The sequence below is a fragment of the Hemicordylus capensis genome, chromosome 4 (genome assembly GCF_027244095.1).
Source record: "Hemicordylus capensis ecotype Gifberg chromosome 4, rHemCap1.1.pri, whole genome shotgun sequence".
NCBI classification, from domain to species: domain Eukaryota; kingdom Metazoa; phylum Chordata; class Lepidosauria; order Squamata; family Cordylidae; genus Hemicordylus; species Hemicordylus capensis.
The window spans coordinates 69,899,701-69,920,713 of record NC_069660.1 but is presented as its reverse complement, the minus strand read 5'-3'; the positions used below and the strand labels follow the sequence as shown (position 1 = coordinate 69,920,713).

Here is a 21,013-nt window from a genome sequence, read left to right as displayed (position 1 = left end):
TTATTCTTGCAATCCTGTGAAATAGATTAGGCTGAAAGAGAAGCCCTATTCACACATTGAGGTTGTTCACATGTCCAACACGGGGTGGGGGCAAGGAGGGTGGTCAGTGGGGAAGGCAGAGTTCAGCCTACCTTCCCCCAGACAATCAATCATCGTGTCTTCAGTGCATGAGTCGCGTGCCCACACAATCTGCGCTGCCAGGAGCAGCGTGGATCAACAGAGGTTGGGACTCGTTTTCCCGGCCTCCGGATTTCCCACAATCAGATGGGTGTGGGATTCCCCAATCAGATGGGTGCTCTAGACACCCATCTCTGTGTCTCCTTGGGCTGTGTGTAGTCCAAAAAGACACACAACGCCAGCAGCCTGGTTAAGCGAATACTCACTCCCTTCACCTCATCTAAGACCCAGGCTAGGAAGTGGGGTTAGGCTGGGTGGGAGTTCCGGGATCTGCACGGACCCTGGTGGTCCACATGTTGCTCGTAAGAACAGCCTCAATATGTTCAACACATGTACAGTAGGACATTTCCTATTTGTACCTGCATCTGAAGCCACCTAATGGCGCAGTGGGGAACTGACTTGACTAACAAGCCAGTGGTTGCCGGTTTGAATCCCCGCTGGTACCTGAATTGGGCAGCAGCGATATAGGAAGGTGCTGAAAGGCATCATCTCATACTGTGCAGGAGATGGCAATGGTAAACCCCTCCTGTACTCTACCAAAGACAACCACAGGGCTCTGTGGGTGCCAGCACCCAGGGCTCTGTGGACTCGACTGGGGGAAGGGGAGGGGGGAGTTCAGTGGCTCCTCCTGGAGGCTTAGTGGCCTGGGGGAAGGGGAGGGGGAAGTTCAGTGGCTCCTCCTGGAGGCTTAGTGGCTCCTAGATGCAGGGCACTCTTTGAATCCATCAGCTCTATTACAGCCCTTAATCTGGTCCGGTTGCTAAAATGCCCCCAGGAGTAGAGGTTGATACACTATGCCAGAGCTGAACTCCAGCACAAGAGGCAAAAGGCTTTCCTAACTACTGAGGACCTCCCTCCCAGTGGAGGGAGGCTCAGGCACCTGCTTTGGATCAGGGCCAGCCTGAGCTTCAGGAAGGAGCAGGGCTCCTGGCTTCTACCTTACCCCTATGCTTGCAAACAGCCTTTGCTTGTGCAACTGCTCTTTCCTTGAGCTCTTGTCTCCAGCTGCTGCCTTGCTAGACCTAGGTAGGGACAGATTGCCTGAGCTATGGGGATGCATTATCTCTCTCTAAGGGCAATGGGGGGGCCTTTTTTATCCTCAATGGCACCACGACTATGTTGCACCACAATGTATTCAGGCTCACATGTATTCATCCCTGAATGATTGTAATCATACAGTAAAGATGTGCTTTCAAAACTTCAGTCTATGATTTCAATCAGAAATGGTACCAAACCAGCAACAGTTCAAGGAATCAATAGTTACAGTGTGCAAAAGAGTAGAAGTTAGGGTGCTTTAGGGTTTTTTGGGATTCTGTTTTTGTTGTTTTTGCAAACTCTCCATGCATGATAACTTTCACATTTACTTGAATTTCATTAAAATTCAGAACAGGGTTAGAATTCTGGGACATCCAGATGGCTCTGGTTTAATGGATCATGACCATTGCTTTGGTGCTTTTGATCCCTGCATTTCAGATGCTTGCTCTGGGATGGTGCAAGCTGTCCTGCAAATGGCTGACCAAGACCTGCATACTCCATATGACTTGCCATCTACTGTAAATATGGAAACAAGTTGTTCTAGTAAGAACTAATTTGCCTACTTTCTTTTCACTATCATCTTAATTGATAATTACCATCCTCACAAGTTAGCTCACTTCAGCCTCAAATATTCACATGTCCGCCATCTTGAATTGGGGTGGATGACATCATGACACATTAAGTCATTGAGGTGTCCCTATATGTCACACACAACAACTGTACCAAATTTGGTTCAAATCAGTTAGGCACTGGCAGTCCACAAGTTAGCCCACTAGTGCCTCAACTGTTCATGTGTCTGCCATCTTGAATCAGGATGGAGGACATCATGACAAACTATGCCCTTGAGCTGTCCCTATTTGGTTCTCCCTACAGCAATAACAAATTGGGCTCAAATTGGTTAGACAGTTCACAAGTTAGCCCACTTGTGCCTCAAACACTCACTTGTCTGCCATCTTGAATCAGGGTGGATGACATCATCACAGTGATCTTCCCATCTACTGTAAATATGGAAACAAGTTGTTCTAGTAAGAACTAATCTGCCTACTTTCCTTTCACTATCATCTTAACTGATAATTACGTCCTCAGAAGTTAACCCACTTCAGCCTCAAATGCTCACAAGTCTGCCATCTTGAATTGGGATGGATGACATCATGACAAATTATGTCATTGAGATGTCCCTATGTGTCCCTACAACTGTACCCAACTTCGTTTCATATTGGTCCAGGCATTGTGAAGCTGATAAGTGCACGCACACACACACACACACACAAACACACAGAGCCAGATGATCTCATAAGTTTGCTTTCCTTAAGGAAAGTAGGATAAAAAGGATTACTGTGTTTCTAGGATGCTTGTGGTTGAGTTCTCCATAAGAAACAGACTCCGTTCCCCAAATGTAACTTTAGCAAAGGGAAGTGGGACTCCTCCTGTCCTCTCCTTTTGTCAGTCTAAAGATATGGCAGTTCTCATTTCTACACTTCCAAGAAGAACATTTTGATCTTGTACTTTAAAAGTACAAGCAAAAGGACAAGAGAAAGGCAGTGCACTACTTGAAAGCCAAGTAAGGAAGGAGCATCTTTCCTCTTTGACTTGCACAGAAGAAGAAGAACTGTATAGCTCAGAGCCATTTTCTCAGGATTCAAACAGCAACAAGGTCTAACTCATAGCACCGAGGGGGGAAAGCCCAAGAGTTTTATATAGCTCTGAACTTCTAGTACCAAACAGAAAGCTGCCATATGGATGGCTTGACCACGACACAAATGGAGGAATCAACCTATCCCTGCATCTCTATGGTGCAAGGTGTATTTGCCTGGCACTAGTTGCCCTTTGTCCTATTTCCCTGCCATGGCCCAGGGGCAAGGACCACTCACGGCTGGTTCAGCTTCTGGATAACTGCCTGGCATAGGGAACCTGGAGGGTTGCCACAAGGCAGAGTCCGAGGAATTGCCAAGAGTGGAACAAGGAGTTATACCAGGACCACAAAGAGAGGCCAGTCTGTAAGCAATAGGGCTGCTAGCTGGAAACAGTCCTACTGACTCCCTTCACATTTTACAAAAGGCAAAAGGACCCAGCAAACTTTTAGCGTAAGCCATCTTCCCACCCCAATGATTTGTGCCTACTTTTTCAGTGTGTCCATAAAGTAAAAAGTAAAGTGTGCTGTCAAGTCAATTTCGACTCCTGGTGCCCACAGAGCCCTGTGGTTTTCTTTGGTAGAATACAGGAGGGGTTTACCATTGTGAGTAACAGAATACAGGAGGCATTTATCAGTATGAGATGATGCCTTTCAGCATCTTCCTATATTGCTGCTGCCCAATATAGTACCAGCAGGGATTCAAACTGGCAACCCTCTGCCTGTTAGTCAAGCATTTCCCTGCTGTGCCACTTAAGGTGACAGCCTCTGCTTCATTCCACCAAGGATTAAATTGAAAAAATGTCAGCGAGCAAGTATAGCATTGTGGCTGGGAATCAAGAAGTCCCTGCTTTCACATCTGCTGCAAACTCTCTTGGTGCGCTCAGGTCAGCCACACCCTCGCAGCTCCCCATTTGCGGTATAGGGATAATAATGCGTCCCTTACATGGCTGGTTTGGTTATTTATTTATTTATTACATTTATATGATGCTCTTCCTCCAAGGAGCCCAGAGCAGAGTGCATGGTTATTTTTATCCACACAACAACTCTGTGAGGTAGGCTAAATGGCTGGCCCCAGGGTTGTTGTAGTAAGGATTATTTGTACTCTACTACACTGTACGACACTTTCAAGAAGCCACCTAATGGCACAGTGGGGAAGTGACTCAACTAGCAAGCCAGAGGTTCCCAGTTCGAATCCCCACTGGTATGTTTCCCAGTCTATGGGAAACACCTATATCGGGCAGCAGCGATATAGGAAGATGCTGAAAGGCATCATCTCATACTGCATGGGAGGAGGCAATGGCAGACCCCTCCTGTATTCTACCAAAGACAACCACAGGGCTCTGTGGTTGCCAGGAGTCGACACCGACTCGCTGGCACACTTTATCTTTACCTTACACTTCATGTGAATACCTTTGTTGTGAGGAACATAATAGAGGAATTCATACAAACCACTTTGAAGATGTGAAAGTGCTATACAAATAATATAGAAGCATTTTTATTATTAACATTCATTATCTTGGGAGCTTTTTTGCCCATGTCACAGCATGTGTTCCTGGGGGAGCTCCTAAGAACTATTGGCCTAGCAATATGGATTCTGGAAGGCACATAATTCAAGCATTGTATCTGCATACCTGTTAGAAATGTGCACATTTCACACCTTTAGTTTAAAGCCTTACCTCTTCCAAGAAAGTGTGCAAAGCCTTACCAGGGTGTGTAAGTTTGGAAGTGCATTTGAAATAGGTGACCCACAGCCCAATCCTATGCATGTTAGTTTACTCAGAAATAAGTCCCATTGTGTTCAGTGGAGCTTACTCCCAGGTGTATTATGCATAGGCTTGGAGTCCATCCATGCCCAATTTAACTGTACTGGGAGTTGGTTGCCTTTCTCACATCTTGAGACACTTAAAACAGCATATATTCATGGGAGCTTATGGGATCTATTTTTCCTGTGCAAATTCTATCTATCTATCTATCTATCTATCTATCTATCTATCTATCTAATCCCAAAGCAGTTTACAATATAATTAAAACAATGCACAATTAAAATACAAATTATAAGTATGAATATTAAATATAAAAATACTATGTCTCTATTTAAAAGTTTAAAAACCTATATAAAACAGAGACATACAAAAAGCAGCAGCAGCAGCAGCAGCTGTACTCTCATATAAAAGCCTGAGTGAAGAAAGACCACATTCTTACTTGTTTTCTAAAAACTGTGATGAAGTCTGAGGAGCAGATGCCAGCCAGGAGAGCATTCCAAAGTCTGGAGGCAATGACTGAGAAGGCCCTGTCCTGAGTGCTCAACAGCCGAGTCTCTCTCACCATCGGCATGTAGAGCAGAGCCCCCTCCGATGATCTCGTTAAAGAAGCAGAAACCCTTGGGAGCAGGCAGTCCTTCAGATATCCAGGGCCTAAACTGTTAAGGGCACTAAAGGTCAAAACTAGCACCTTATTCATTCATTCATTCATTCATTCTTGAATTGGATCCAGATGCAATTGAACTGCATCTTGAATTGGATCCGGAAACAAATTGGTAGCCAGTGCAGTTCTTTCAGAATAGGTGCGATATGATCCCACCAGACAGCTCCAGATAAAATCCTAGCTGTCACATTTTGCACTGACTGCAATTTCTGAATATTCTTCAATGGCAGCCCCACATAGAGCACGTTACAGTAATCCAGCTGTGACGTGACTAAGATGTGGGTAACTGTGGCCAGATCTAGCTTCTCAAGAAAGGGACACAGTTGGTGCACTAGCTGAGATAGATAGACAGATAGATAGATAGATAGATAGGAAGGAAGGATTGGGACTGCAAGGGAGTGGGGTTAAACAGAAAAGGAAACTGGAAAATGCAATTCCACCACTTTCTTTTCCTAAGGACACATCCTGGAGGAAGATTAAGTTTCCTTCTCCTATGGAACACTTTCGCCGTCACAGTCCCAATCCAGACCACGCCTCTCCATGCTATTTATACCAGAAGAAGCAAGCCCACTAGGGCTAATGACATGACTAATGCCGTGTAGATTGGCCATCATTATGTTTAAACAAAATGTGTGCTACGGAGAGATACTCGATCACAAAAAGGTGCTGTGGCTAATGAGCAGGAAGCAGTTCCTCTTGAACAGCTTGATCTTTGGCACCTCTGCCACAGCAAAAGCCCTATTGACTAGTTACAGTTTCCTTAGAAAAACCTAGGAGCCCCATATTATTTATTATTTATTTATTTAAAAGATTTATACCCTGCCCCTCCAGTACATTACTGTTCGGGGTGTTTCATAACATGTATAAAACAGTTACAATGTAAAACCAGACTAATAAAATTAACCAAATTAAACAAGTTAAAAATCCAAGCTAAAACCACAATCAAATTAGCTTTTAAAATTTCAAAGTAAAATCTTAAAGCTATAAATTCAGAATTATAAAAACTAAAAACTAAAGAACCTACCAGATATACACAAAAGGTGAAACATTAAAAAGCCTCTTTAAAAAGTGTTTTTAGTTGTTTTTTAAAAACACTGAGAGAGGGAGCATGGTGAAGCTCTTCAGGGAAGGCATTCCAAAGCTGAGGGGCCACAACCCAAAAGGCCCTGTCTCTAGTCCTCGCCAATCAGATCTCTGTTAGTGGTGGGGCCATATTAGGGCCTGAGATGAAGAGCGGAGGACCCTGGCAGGTTCATATGGGTGAATGCGGTCCAACAGGTACCCTGGCCCCAAGCCATGTAGGGCTTTAAAGGTCAATACCAGCACCTTGAATCTAGCCCAGAAGCGGACTGGTAGCCAATGAAGCTGATGCAGGATGGGTGTAATACTCGTGAAGCGACTTGCACCCACGAGCATCCTTGTGGCAGCATTCTGAACCAGCTGAAGCTTCTGAACAGTCTTCAAGGGCAGTCCCACATAGAGTGCATTGCAGTAGTCCAATCTGGACATTACCAAAGCATGAGTGACTGAGGTCAGGTCCGACTTCTCCAAGTAGGGTCGCAGCTGGCACACCAGCCATAGCTGGTAACAGGCACTTCTGCACACTGCTGCCACCTGTTCCTCATATTAGTTTAGTGTGCTAGTGTAGGGCATTGATACCCTAGGAGAAAAGTAAGCATAGCTGAAACCATTTCCTATCCTGCCTCCTGCCTCCATTCCCCTTCCTGTCCACTGCTGTCTCTCTTGTGTCAATATCTAGATTGAAACCCCCCTGGGGCAGGAGTCTATTCTCTTGTTCCTCAAAAAGCACCATGTATGTGGATATAACAACAACAACAACAACAACAACAACACTTGGACAGGTTAGCATTAGAAGAGGTATTTTCCAAGGGGACTCACTATCCCCTCTGTTGTTTGTAATCGCCATGACTCCACTTTCACAAATGCTAAACAAAACAGGCCTCGGATACCAAACATCTAAAACATCAAGTCAAATCAACCATCTGCTGTACATGGACGATCTGAAGTTGTATGGAAAGTCCCAGTCAGAAATCGAATCACTGCTAAACACTGTCCATATATTCAGTAGCGATATAGCAATGGAGTTTGGACTAGACAAGTGTGCTGCATTAATAATGAACAGAGGAAAAATAACAAAAACAGAAGGAATAGAACTGCCCAATGGAAGCAAGATCAAGAACCTGGAAGAGAAAGAACATTACAAATACTTGGGCATTCTCCAGGCTGATAACATTGCACACGCTGAAGTTAAAATAAAAATTGGAAGTGAATACATCAGGAGAGTTAGAAAAATCCTAAAGTCCAAACTCAATGGTGGGAACACTATGCACGCCATAAACACCTGGGTTATACCTGTTATCAGATACACTGCAGGAATAATAGACTGGACCCAGGCAGAGCTTGAGATGCTAGATCGTAAGACCAGGAAAATCATGACCATCAATCATGCTCTGCACCCCCGCAGTGATGTAGATAGGCTACATCTCCCTCGCAGCTCAGGTGGAAGAGGAATGCTGCAAGTCCATTAAACAGCAAAGGAGGAGAAAAGAAGCTTTGCAGAATATATAAAGGACAGTAAAGAAGATGCACTTCAAATGGTCAATAATGAGAAACTATTCAACACCAATGAAACAAAGCAGGCCTACAAGAAAGAACAAGTCAAGAACCGAGCAGAAAGATGGAAAAATAAGCCACTGCATGGTCAATATTTTCACAATATAAGTAGAAAATCAGACATCACCAAGACCTGGCAATGGCTTAAGAATGGCAACTTGAAGAAAGAAACAGAGGGTTTAATACTGGCTGCACAAGAACAGGCACTAAGAACAAATGCAATAAGAGCAAAAGTCGAAAAATCCACAACAAACAGCAAGTGCCACCTTTGTAAAGAAGCAGATGAAACAGTGGACCACCTAATCAGCTGTTGTAAAAAGATCTCACAGAGTGACTACAAACAAAGGCATGACAAGGTAGCAGGAATGATACACTGGAACATCTGCAAAAAATACAAGCTACCTGTAGCCAAAAATTGGTGGGACCATCAAATTGAAAAAGTGGTAGAAAATGAAGATGCAAAAATATTATGGGACTTCTGACTACAAACAGACAAACATCTGCCACACAATACACCAGATATAACTGTAGTTGAGAAGAAAGAAAAACAAGTTAAAATAATTGACATAGCAATACCAGGGGATAGCAGAATAGAAGAAAAAGAAATAGAAAAAATAACCAAATATAAAGATCTACCAACTGAAATTGAAAGGCTGTGGCAGAAAAAGACCAAAATAATCCCAGTGGTAATTGGCACCCTAGGTGCAATTCCAAAACAACTTGAAGAGCACCTCAACACCATAGGGGATACAGAAATCACCATCAGCCAATTACAAAAAGCAACTTTACTAGGAACAGCCTATATTTTGCGATGATATCTATAATAACCAACAGTATTGATGATGAAATTCAGCCATTCCAGGTCCTTGGGAAGGACTCGATGTCTGGATAAAACAAACCAGTCAATAACACCTGTCTGACTGTGTAAACAAGAACTAATAATAATAATAAATGCAAGCCCTACAGCAGTGTTGCTGTAGAGAACTGCAGTTGCACTATCAGCATTACCACATTTCCCCCATTTGCAGCCATGGGAAGAAATGCAGTCATGCTTGTAGTGCAACCACGGTTCGCTATGGGGCGCCACCATTTCCAGGTGCACCACAGCACTGCCTCAAGTCCCTCCCATCTCCGTAAGACTTGTGCATCATGCCAGACAACAACCACAGGAATAACAGTTCTGGCTTACATGCCCCACAGTATAATATGGGCATTTGTTGGACCCTCTGCAGGGCTCAAAAACATGCAGCCACACTGCTGCATAAGAAGGCAATACTTATGCCCAAGAGGGCACTGCTGCTTCTTGTGTGATTGCAGATCATGGGACTTCTACTTTCCCATGCGTTCGTGCAAGAGGCAGCAATCTTGGTTGCTCTCTTGCGCAGCAGCACAGCTGCGTGTTTTATAGTTCCAGAGTGGTATGGGCAGGTCTGGCATTGCCCATGTTATGCTGTGGGGCATCTAAGCCAAAACCAAAAATAGAGCTGCCCCCAAAGAGCATCAGTATGGGATTCAAGGTCCCGACAGACAGTTTCCAGCATTTGTGTTGGCCCACAGCAGCACAAAGACAACAGGCTCTGTGGCACTTCAACTGGTTCACGATTTTGCATGAGCTTTCATAAGCAGTAGCCTATTGCATCAGGTGCATGAAGTGGACTGAGAAAGTGGTGATCTGGACACAAGGATTTGAGGTACGCTGGAGAGTAAATCAACGTGACAACAAGGTATAGACCAGGCCTGCTCAACTTAGGCCCCCCAGCTGTTTTTGGATTACAATTCCCAAAGTCCCCAGCCACAGTGGCCAATAGCCAGGGATTATGGGAGTTGTAGGCCAACATCTGCAGGAGGGCCGAAGTTGAGCAGGCCTGGTATAGAATAAAGGCAGTAGGAGCACGATATTATGCTGATTGCTGGGGTGCTCATGCTGAATACAATGGAAAGACCTGCTCCTGCACTCGAGCAGGGATTCCAAACAATTGCTCCAGCCACAGCACCAAAGGGGAGGCCATTGCCAGACCTGCACCAAGATAATCTTATGTTTCTTTTTAGACTGTGAGGACAGGGATCCATCTTATTTATTTATTATTTCTCTGTGTAAACCTCCTTGAGCCATTTTTGGAAGGGCTGTATAGAAATTGAATGAATGAATGAATGAATAAATAAATAAATAATGTTGGAGCCTGGACCTAAAGGCCTTTGGAGCCCCCCCCCATCTCTGCAAATGGAGCTTTGCTGATGGAGCTTCACTGGCTGCCAATTGGTTTCTGGGCAAAATACAAACTGCTAGTAGTTATTATAACTTATAAAGCCCTAAACGGCTTAGGCCCTGGGTATCTAAGAGAGTGTCTTCTTCACTATGAGCCACACCACCCACTGAGGTCATCTGAGGAGGACCTGTCTCCAGTTACCGCCAGCTTGTCTGGTGGCTACACAGAGACAGGACTTCTCAGTTACTGCCCCGAGATTGTGGAATGCGCGCTCCTGTTGAAAGACGATCCTCCCCATCTCTGGCAGTTTTTTTAAAACATCTGAAAACCCATCTCTTCACCCAAGCTTTCCCAGCTTTTTAAAATTGTCTGTTTTAATTTTATGGTTGATTTTAAATTGCTGAATTGTTTTAACTTTTTATATGTGTTTTAATTGCTTTATGTTAACCACCCAGAGATGAAGGTTTGGGTGGTATAGAAGTTTGATAAATAAAGAAAAAGATAGATAAACAAACAAACAAATAATAAAATTAAGCATCATCATGCTCTGCCAGGTGACCACACACCCCGGGAAAGACTAAAGAGGATTTGTGGGTAAGAGCACCTCTGACCTTTGCCTCCGTAAGGAGAGGCGAGTTCCATAATTACTCATAATATCTGTAACTTCTCCTTTTATTCTAATTCCAAGCAAGCAGGGCTGATTTGCCAATGAATTTCGGTTTCCAAGTCTCTCATTCCAACTGCACCATGAGTTAGGAACATAAGAGGCTGCCTTATACCAAGTCAGACCATTGCTCCATCTAGCTCAGTATTGACACAGACTGGCAACAGCTGCTCCAGGGTTGCAGGCAGGAGCCCTATCTTGGAGATGCCATGGAGCAAACCTGGAACCTTCTTAGCAAAAGGGACAATTCATGCTTGCGACCACAAGACCAGTTTTATATTTAAAATATAGTAGCCCTAAAGTCAAAGAGGCAGAATGCTCAGAAAGACTGCAATGCTACCAACTGTTTACTGTAGTTTCTCATTTTTAATGTGTAGTTTGCATCCAAGCCACCTAATGGCACAGCAGGAAATGACTTGCCTAGCAAGGATGAGGTTGCTGGTTCGAATCCCTGCTAGTATGTTTCCCAGACTATGAGAATATAGTTCGAATCCTGCTAGTATGTTTCCCAGACTATGGGAAACACCTATATTGGGCAGCAGCAATATAGGAAGATGCTGAAAGGCATCATCTCAACTGTGTGGGAGGAGATGGCAATGGTAAACCCCTCCTGTATGCTACCAAAGAAAAACCACAGGACTCTGTGGTCACCAGGAGTCAACACCGACTCAATGGCACACTTTACCTTTAGTTTACATCCATTAGTTTATTTTCTTACCTAAGGATTGTCCTGTTTGACTGAAGGGCATTTGCATTGTCACCATGATAGACAGTAGTTTGAGCATTCAATGTGCCCAAAGTTTAACGGATTTGTTGAAAGCATTCAGGACAGGTGGAGAGGTTTTTAAGAATGATAAGAGAGAGAACAATACAGTGACTAGCAGAGGGTTCATTACTTATTTAGATTTCAGATCCATCCCATCTTTAGGGCTTGATGGCAGACACAAATGCTTTAAAGGGTTACAATCTTTTTTTCATTACAAACTTCTGGATTTGAAAAGGAAAATTCTTTCCTGATTTGAAAAAATATTCTCAAGTTCTTTGGAGGCATTCTCCTCCTCCTCTCTATGGTTAAAAATGGAGGGCTGCTATCAACCCAAACCATGAGCAGGAGCATAAAGTGGCTTAATTTGTTTGTGCATTGTTGCTCAATCTAGTTATTGGAGGGAGTGGAGAGACGCTAGAGGAGTTCGTTCATTCGTTTGCAATAGGCAAGCATAACAAAGACTTCTGTGTAACTCGAAAGCTTGCACCCTCTTTCCCCATTGCTTGGTCCTGCTAAAACGAAAGATGTTGCTTTATCCGTTATGCCTTTTCTGGACCAACAAGGCAGAAAGAACGCTCTAATCCACCGTTCGAAAAACAGAAACATTTTTGCACACGGTGACGCTGTCGGAAACTTTGGGAGAGGGGGTGGTTGTTGTGGGAGGGAAACACCATCACCTCTGACAGAAGGGAGGCTCAGCAACAACCAGATTGGCACCCCTGCCCTGTCTCTCTTTGCAAAGGAGGAGGACAGGGTGAGGGGCGGGGGCCAAGGGGATGCTCCTTGCACGGATGGATGGCCAGAGAAGCGTCCCTCCCACTTCCCCTCCCCTCCCCTCCCCTCGGAGCCTGCAACGCCAGCCGCGTGCGATCGGACAGCCCAGCCGCCTCTTGTATACAGAGAGAAAAAGGGAGGGAGCGACGGGTCCGGCCTGCCCCTGGGGCGGGGCGGCTTGGAAGACAACAGCTTAGCCCGACAGAGGAGCAGCTCGCAGCCGGAGGGAGCAGCGCGGAGTGCAGCGCAGCAGCGTAGTAAGTGCCTCCTGCCGCCGGGTCTCCCGAAACCTCCGGCACGCTTTAATCCTCCCTCCCAGCTAGCCACCCTCGCCCGGCCCGTGCCTCTTTCCCGCTTCTTCTCCCTTTTGGACCCCCCCCCCCAGCGGAATGACACTTCTTCCCGTCCCGATCGAGGCCACTGGGTGATGTCAGCCTCTTGATCGCCCTACGGATTTGAAGGTCTTGGGGTGCCTCTAATAACTTGTAGCTCGTGGGGTGTTTTTGTTTTCGGATCGAAAGAGCGCATTACCCCTTTCCCGGTTCGGTACTTTCTTTCAGAGATATGATATAATATACAATACAATAGATATTCCTTCCTTCTAAGCAATGTGCACTTCATTCATCTCTCTCCCTCTTCATTTGGAGTGAAGCGTCTCAGCTGGGGATTTATTTTAGGACACTATTTTATTTTTAAAGCGCCTTTAACGCTTCGTTGCAAACTCCACAAAGGGGGCTCTGTTCACTGGCTATTTGCACTGTGGCTCTCCTGAAATTAGCAGGACAACACAAGTGTAAGGAATCAGTGAATTACTTCTGGGAGCAGTCTGTAAATCCCCCTACACAAGGGATGCCCCGTTAAAATCCACAGAGGCTGTAAAAGGGGCCGTCGAATCTCTCCTCACAGTAATCCACAAGACCGGTCACTTAATCCAAAGAGATCTCAAAGGGACGTCAGCGAGGGCTACTCTGGAGTAAGTGGTGTGTGGGTGCAGTACCCCGAAGTGGTGCTCCAAGACATGAAGGAAGTAGGAAGATTGGGTCCTGTCATTTCTTAATATGTCCCAGAAGGGAAAGGGTTAAAGTCTTTCTTCTCTCCCCTGCCAACCCCCCCCCACGAAATAAAACCAGACCATCAGGTTTTCTGCACCATCTCCCATGTTTTCTATTGAGCACGACAGGAACCGTATCAGATCTTGCTATTTGCCAGACATTCATTTAGGTAGAGACTTGTGGCTAAACTTAATCATATAGGTCAGGGTTGGGAGGCAATGATGGGGGATCCTTTCAAGGAGAATCAGAGCTACTTTCTCCTCTTCCCATTTCCTGCCCCCGCCTCCCCCCCCCCATCTCCTGGCCAAAACAAAACAGCATATTTATAACTGACTAGAGGCACTGTCTCGCCAGTCAGTCTGTGGGGTTCTGTAATACAATGATTTCATAGTCAATGGGTGATAGGCAGGGTGACGCTCTTACAGTTGTAGGCACCAGCAGAGGTCACCAAGGATGTTGTAAAATATACAGCCAGACACCAACCAGCTAAGAGGTTAATTCTCATTTACAAAAGGCAAACTGTCAGGACTATAACCTTAACCTGGGTTTTCCTCCCTATATCTATATCTATATCTATATCTATATCTATATCTATATCTATATCTATATCTATATCTATATCTATATCTATTTATTTACAGGCAAATTCTATTTGCTTTCTTTCAAAAAAATATTTTATGCAGATATCTGTTAGCATTGATCTCTTTTTGCGGTCCTTTGTAGCATGTGAATAATTGCTGACCCCCTATAAATAACATGTGAGAAAGATTTCCCCCGCCTACATTTTGGAGATAATGCAGTCCCTTTCTGGATCTTGTCTTTTACTGCCCTTTGTGCAGGACTTTTATTCTCCAGAAAAGTGTAATTCCTTTGTGGGGAGGGTTTTTTTGTGGGGGGCGGGGAATATGTATTATTATTTTATTATAATAACTGTGTTTTGTTTCTGATTTGAATGGGGCTGCAGGGCGGGACATGAAACCCATCTGACAAAGTTGATAACTGTATGATGTGCATTTAAAAAGAGGCGGGCAGAGGACTGGCTGTCTCTATAGTATGGAGCATAAATGCTTCCATACATAATCCAGTTATTTTCAGCCTTTGCCTCCTGCAGAGGGAGGAGTAGGGCAGAATTGTCTGTCAGTCAGTGTTTAGAACCAGCTTCAGAATCATCTCAGCAGTTGAGCATGTGCCTCTTATGCAGGAGGTCCCAGATTCATTCAATCCCTGACATTGCCAGGTAGGGCTAGAAAGACCCCTGTCTGAAACCCTGGAGACCCACTGCCAGCCAGTGCAGACAATACAGAGTGAGATGGACCAAGAGTCTGACTCTTTTCTGAATGAGTAAAATGTGTCCCAAAACACACATCTCAGTATCCACTGAAGTCATAGAAACTGATGTGATTGATTTCAGCATGGCTCAATGTTTCCTTCCCCTGGCCCTTGCCTAGATATCCGCTCCATCATTCTTAGGGCTGGTTCTATGAAGATGACTAGGGGGCTGATAGTCTGATTCTATAGAATGAGTTGAAACGACCACTTGCACAACTGCAGCTAAATCCAGGTCCAAGGCAGGCAGAGCCCCCCTAGTTTATTATTAGGTGTGTCTGGCACGGTGGTGTTGTGGCTCAGATGAATTGGAAAGGCCAATAAGATAAGAATAGAAGGCAGATAGAGAGAATCCATCCGGCTCTGCCTCTCCCTGTGAGTGCAAGAGGCAAAGTTGTGCGACAGCATCCCTGAAGGCAAGTGTTCTCAGGTCAGATCCAGTCTAGTCCAGAGACCACCCATGTGTCGGAGTGCGGTTTAATCAAAGCATAAATCTATCACTTGAAGTAGCATATTGTAAAGGCTATTTTGCAAAGTTGTTTGTAGGCGTGCGTCTCTGAGATCCAAAGGATCCATACATGGGTTAGGGCTTATCAGTCTTCACTTCCCAGTGGCAGCCTGCCCCCTGCAAAGCTGCTCCAAAGATCAGGAGTGGAGGGAGGGGAAACCCAACAGAGTTGTATTCCATCAGGCATGAAGGGCTGCCACTGGAATCAGGTAAACCTGCCATCTGTGTGCTTACACAGGCTTCTTTGAATCCTGACCGTGATCTTTTACATGTGCACATAAATATGTAAAGTGTGAATGCAACCAACATGTGTTTTCAAGCATGTACTTTTGAGCAGCACTTATCAGGGAGCCGTGACTGGCAGCTGCCTGCTGGGCTATATACTTGATGGAAAACTCAGTGTTGCCTTTGCATAAAGTGTAAATTGGCCCTTTGTCCTAGTCTGCTAGTTTCGAGTGTCTCAGGCCAGGGTTGTTTGCTGATTCGGTATGCCTTTTGAAAAACTTGGCACTCCAATTTTTTGCTTGCTACCTCAATTTTTGGTGATATACTTGCTACCCCATTTCCCCCCCAAAGTCCCTCCCTGTTACATGAATACAGGAAAAAAAAATTAGCTCAAGGTTCCATTTGTCTATATATTCCTACATTTATTTGAACATTTCCATCTGTACAGAATTCACGGTTTTGACTGCTACCAGATTTTAAAAGTTGGATTCAAAACATCAACAAGGTCTGGAGATGTACGTGCAAGAAAAAGATGGAAATGTTGCAATATCCTCTTGGCGTTTTAAAACACACAGATTTCTATAAAAACACAGTTTGCCAGTAGATAGTTGGGGAAGCAAGGAGGCATGCAAGGAGCTGTAATATGTGTTTGTTGCTGAGATGCAGTTAGTGCCCATTGAGAGGGGAGGCCAACCTGTTGCTCTCCAACCATTGTACTACAGCTCCCATAATCCCCAGCTGCAATAAATGGCAGCTGGAAATGTTATAGTCCAACAATTGGAGAACCTCAGGTAACAGCCCCTGAGGTATATTATAAAGTACTGCAAACTGTACTACTTGGTGCAGTGAGAGTATAAATATGTTTGCTGAGAATTCAGTCTGCCTTATTTAGGATTTAGCCATTGCAAGTAACTTGCCCCTTAGCACTGCAGCTATGTTTGTGACTAGTGCTCCATCCAAATTAGTGCGGTTATCTAAGATTGCAGAGCAATCTTTCGAGGACAGGCTTTGCTTTCTGAAACAAATAATATAACCTAGTTTACCCCTCCCCATGGAACAATATCACCTTTGGGGATGCTAGCTCCTTTGTATGTTTGCCAGGTCTGAGCATCCAAAGTCAAATAATACACTTCTGACAGCAAAGGTTGCTCCAATCAGGATGGAGAAAAATCGCTTTACTCGTCAGTCGGTCAGACTCAGGGCTGATGCATGTTTTTAGCAGTAGTTATTCAGTGGTAATAAACAGTGATACGTGCAGGGCTCAGGAATCGGATTAGGAACATTTAAATACTGTGGACAAAATCTTGTTTTCTGTGTTCTTGCATCTTGCTTTGACTACACCTAATGGAGCTTTTTTTTGCTTTTTGCTTTTTTTTTGGCACTATGGAATTTCACAGTGATTATCAAAGTCCCATAATGTTCACAAGTGCATACTGGAAGTATGAATTTCCAGGGAATGCATCTTTCTCATAGAAGCAGATTTTACAGCCAGTGAAAACAGCAACTCTGAATTTTCCTTTTTTCTTCTCCGTTATATTTAGGGATATTCAGTGTGTGACATGACATCTTCAAGTTTTGGACTTACCCTTGTATCATCCGTAACATCTAGTTCTAACTTGAATGAGTAGAATGGAGCCTTTTCGGTTGTGATGCCACAGCTATGGAACGCCCTCCCAAGGGAGGTCTGCCCAGCTCAGTCACTGCTTGATGTGCAGTGGGCATTGACTATATGTTTTTTTGTGAATGCCCATGAGGGAAGTTAATAGTATGCCATTGCTAGATTTAGATTAATACAGTGTTTTAGTGTTTTGCACATTCTTATAACTGTTTTAAATGGTTTCATATTGTTCTAAAATCTACTTTTATGTTGCCTTTTGATACCAAAAAGTGAAGTATGAAATATTCTGCACTGGAATATTGTCAGTTCAGGTATTCTTTGGCCTTTTACCTCTGTCACTTTTGCAGTGCATCCTTCCCTGTAATCCCATTTTTTTCACCTCTTCAGCCCACCAGAAGCGTTTTTTTGTAGTTGCTTTTTAGAAGATATTGTTCTAAAGTTCAAGTCAGAAGTTTTCACGACCCCTGCTTACCAGATTGGAATGTTGTGATTCTTGTAGGCTGTTTGCCATCAGAACAGAATGTTGGTTCTGGAGGGAACACACTTAAGGGATGGAGTCCCTATTAATTGCCTCAGGAAAGCAAGTAGAAATGTTTGCATGGCTGCTATTGAAAACCGTGAGGAAAATGTCTATGGGAGCTCCCTGTCATAGCCATAACATGGTTATGGAGAACTGGTTTAGGGGAGGAGAGTTGGTCTTCTGGTAGCAAGCATGATTTGTCCCCTTTGCTAAACAGGGTCTGCCCTGATTTGAATGAGAGACTACATGTGTGAGCTGAGCCAAAGATAAGATATTCCCCTCAGGGGATGGGGCCACTCTGGGAAGAGCATCTGCATGCTTGCAGAAGGTTCCAAGTTCCATCCCTGGCATCTCCAAGATAGGACAAGATTTTTTTTATTGAACCAACAAACCAACAAAGCATACAGTACGTTGCCAAAGCAAAATTAAATACAAAGTGGTTGTTTGTACATGATATATCTACAAAGATTTACACACAAGGATTTGGAAACCCACTTGGTTATGAAGTATATGTAGGTAGTACTGTAACTCGGGGGTGGGGGATTTCAAGGCACATCAAGTAATCGGGGGGGTTACGTCTGACGTCCATTTCCACAATTTGTCCCATTGCTGTTTAGAAGAGATACTCTTGTCTTTTTGCACATCACCATACAAACTTTTCCAGAAGAGATTTACTGTCTCATCTGCGTGAACCTCTTGGTCGCGTCTTCCCTCCCTATTCCTATGCAGGAGCATTGCATAAATGACATACAGGTTTACTAACCTGATTAGGAGGAGGGGAACATTCCAATTCCCTAGTATGAGGGCACCCGTTCCGTCCCGTTTCCTTGAAGGTTTCTTTCTGGGACCTCGAAAGGAGGTTCTATTGCTCAAACCCGAGGTTAGTTCTTCCCAAGTCTGTTTTTCCAAATCAGGCCGCTCTAACAGCTTGCTTACTCCCTGCCACACTCTTTTGGCTACCACACACTCTTTAAAGAAATGTGAGTGGGTTTCCCTGAATGTTTTACCTAGCTCACTAGCTTTCTGTTTGCAGGTGATTTTAGGGCACTCTTGCTGGTCCTTTGGGAGCCATGGCTTAGCCGCATTAAGTGGTAGTACTTGATGGTATAAGCACCACCTTGTTTCCCATAAATGGAAAGGGACTTTTTTCTCCTTAAAGAGAGCGATAGGGTGATCGGGTTGCAACAAGTACTGTGAAGTGCGGTGTTTGTAGCGTTTACGTTCTAAATCAGGTTTTAAGAAACCCACTTCTAGAATCTCTCCATAAATTGTTTTCCTTAGCTGCTTAAATGAGGAGGATCCTTTAAATAGATCCGGTTCAACCTACCATTTTTAAAGTGTGAATAACAAATCTCTCAAGTAGTCCAGGTGTTCTCTTTTTAATACTTGTGTGATATTACCATTGAAAGATCCTTTCCCCCACCATGCTATGCCCCATGCTGTCTTGCGCCAATGCAGAGTGAAAAGCGAGACCCAGGTTTTTTGCAGGAGGTTGGACATATTATGGACATTCACGAAAATCCAGTTTCCAAAATTGTAGGACATGAATTCAGTTACAAAATAGGGTTGCAGGGCAGGTAGAGCTAGGTCTCCCCGCTCAACCTCCTTAAATGCTACCACATGGGCCAAAGGGAAGGACGCTGTGTGACATACTAGATGGAAGATCTGGCTTTCAACTCTCCGAAGGAGATTGAGCGGGGGAGGATAGACTTCTGCCAGGTTATGCACCGGGGCTCCATTTTTTCCACATGGTGATTTTAAGCATTACTTTTTCTTCCCAATCTGTCCCCCCCTCCCCGATTTTTTCCTTAATCCCATATTCAATCCCCAAAATGTTTACTGTATCTACCCACTTCAGTTTGGACTCTGAGGCCCCTTCGCTTTTACATTCAGAGATGGGTAGGCACGAGAGTTGCTGGCGTCCGGGGTCCATTTTAACAAATACACTTTTGTCAGCATTTAATTCTGAGCCCGAGATCTTGATATATTCCCAGAAGAGGTCTAGTATTACAGAGATTTCATTTTCATTCGATAATAGTAATGTAACATCATCGGCATGAGCTACGAATTTTACCCTAAACTCAGAGTGCGGTTCTGAGTGGACAGGTGGTTCGGCTATCCCCACACTCTCCGTCCTCCTCCCTCCTGGGAAGATCTCGCAGGGTAGAGGGATAGAGACCGAGAGTCCTTGCAGATGGGGTTCTCTCTGAATAGGAACATAGGAACATAGGAAACTGCCATATACTGAGTCAGACCATTGGTCTATCTAGCTCAGTATTGTCTTCACAGACTGGCAGTGGCTTCTCCAAGGTTGCAGACAGGAATCTCTCTTAGCCCTATCTTGGAGAAGCCAGGGAGGGAACTTGGAGCCTTCTGCTCTTCCCGGAGCGGCTTCATCCCCTGAGGGGAATATCTTGCAGTGCTCACATATCAAGTCTCCCATTCAGATGCAACCAGGACAGACCCTGCTTAGCTATGGGGACAAGTCATGCTTGCTACCAAAAGACCAGCTCTCCTCTCCCTGATCTCTGATCAGGATCGGATCCAGGGCAAAAACATAAAGTAATGGGCTCAGTGGGCATCCTTGGCGGACACCCGAATGCAAAATGAGCGGGTCGCCCCGCCATCCATTAATCTGTGGTGTCACCTTTGCATTCGTATAGAGCAGCTGTATCCAAGTAACAAATAGGGGTGGTATACCTTTAGCTTTCAACAATGTCCACAGATAATTGTGGTTCACTTTGTCAAAGGCCTTAACTTGATCTAATAAGAGGAGGTGACCTTTCCAACTTTTATTCTGTATAGAGTAAAAAAGTTCTCTCAGCAGACACAATGTGTCTGTCATCTTTCTTCCCGAGATAGCACTTGTCTGCAAGCTGTGGACCAATTTAGGAGCCACTTTCGCCAATCTATTGTAGGATTTTGGCAAAGATTCTGTAATCGATATTTGTGAGGGTTATCGGCCTCCAGTTTTGTGGTAAAGTGGTGTCACCTTTCTTAGGGAAAAAAATTAAGAGGCCGTCCCCAAAGGACCTATTTAAACGCCCATTGTCTAGGACAAAATTAAATAATTTTACTAAAACTGGTAGTAGCTGGTCTGCATAAATCTTATAGAAAGGCCATGTCAGACCATCAGGCCCCGGGGCTGATGTGTTCTTTCCCGCTGAGATAACTGCTCTGACCTCTTCTATCGTTATAGGATGGGTCAAAGAGCTTTCCCCCCCTCAGTGAGGGAATAGCCGAGACCATATTCATTCAGACTGCAGAACCTATCTAGATAGGATTGAATGTCCTTTACAGAAATATCCTTCAATGCATACAAGTTTGTATAAAACTGGGCCATGATCTTTAACATATCGTGGGGGTCGGCCATTAGTGGGCTACTTCCATCCGATCGCAGGCCTTGGAATGTCAAACTAGATGCATTCATCTTGTCCTTTGCCCACTCCC

At 44.4% G+C, this 21,013-nt stretch overlaps 1 protein-coding gene across 6 annotated transcripts in view; it reads left to right on the top strand.

Moving 5' to 3' along the window:
• SOX13 (SRY-box transcription factor 13) overlaps positions 1-21,013 on the top strand; it is a 149,441-nt gene that overhangs the window by 43,004 nt on the left and 85,424 nt on the right. Inside the window, exon 1 of one of the 6 annotated variants that reach the window (XM_053245363.1) lies at positions 12,487-12,571. The exons of the other annotated variants lie outside the window; for them this stretch is intronic. The gene's annotated coding sequence lies outside the window, so the exon portion shown is untranslated. Of the gene's footprint in view, positions 1-12,486; positions 12,572-21,013 lie in introns of those variants that run through there. 6 annotated transcript variants of the gene reach the window in all.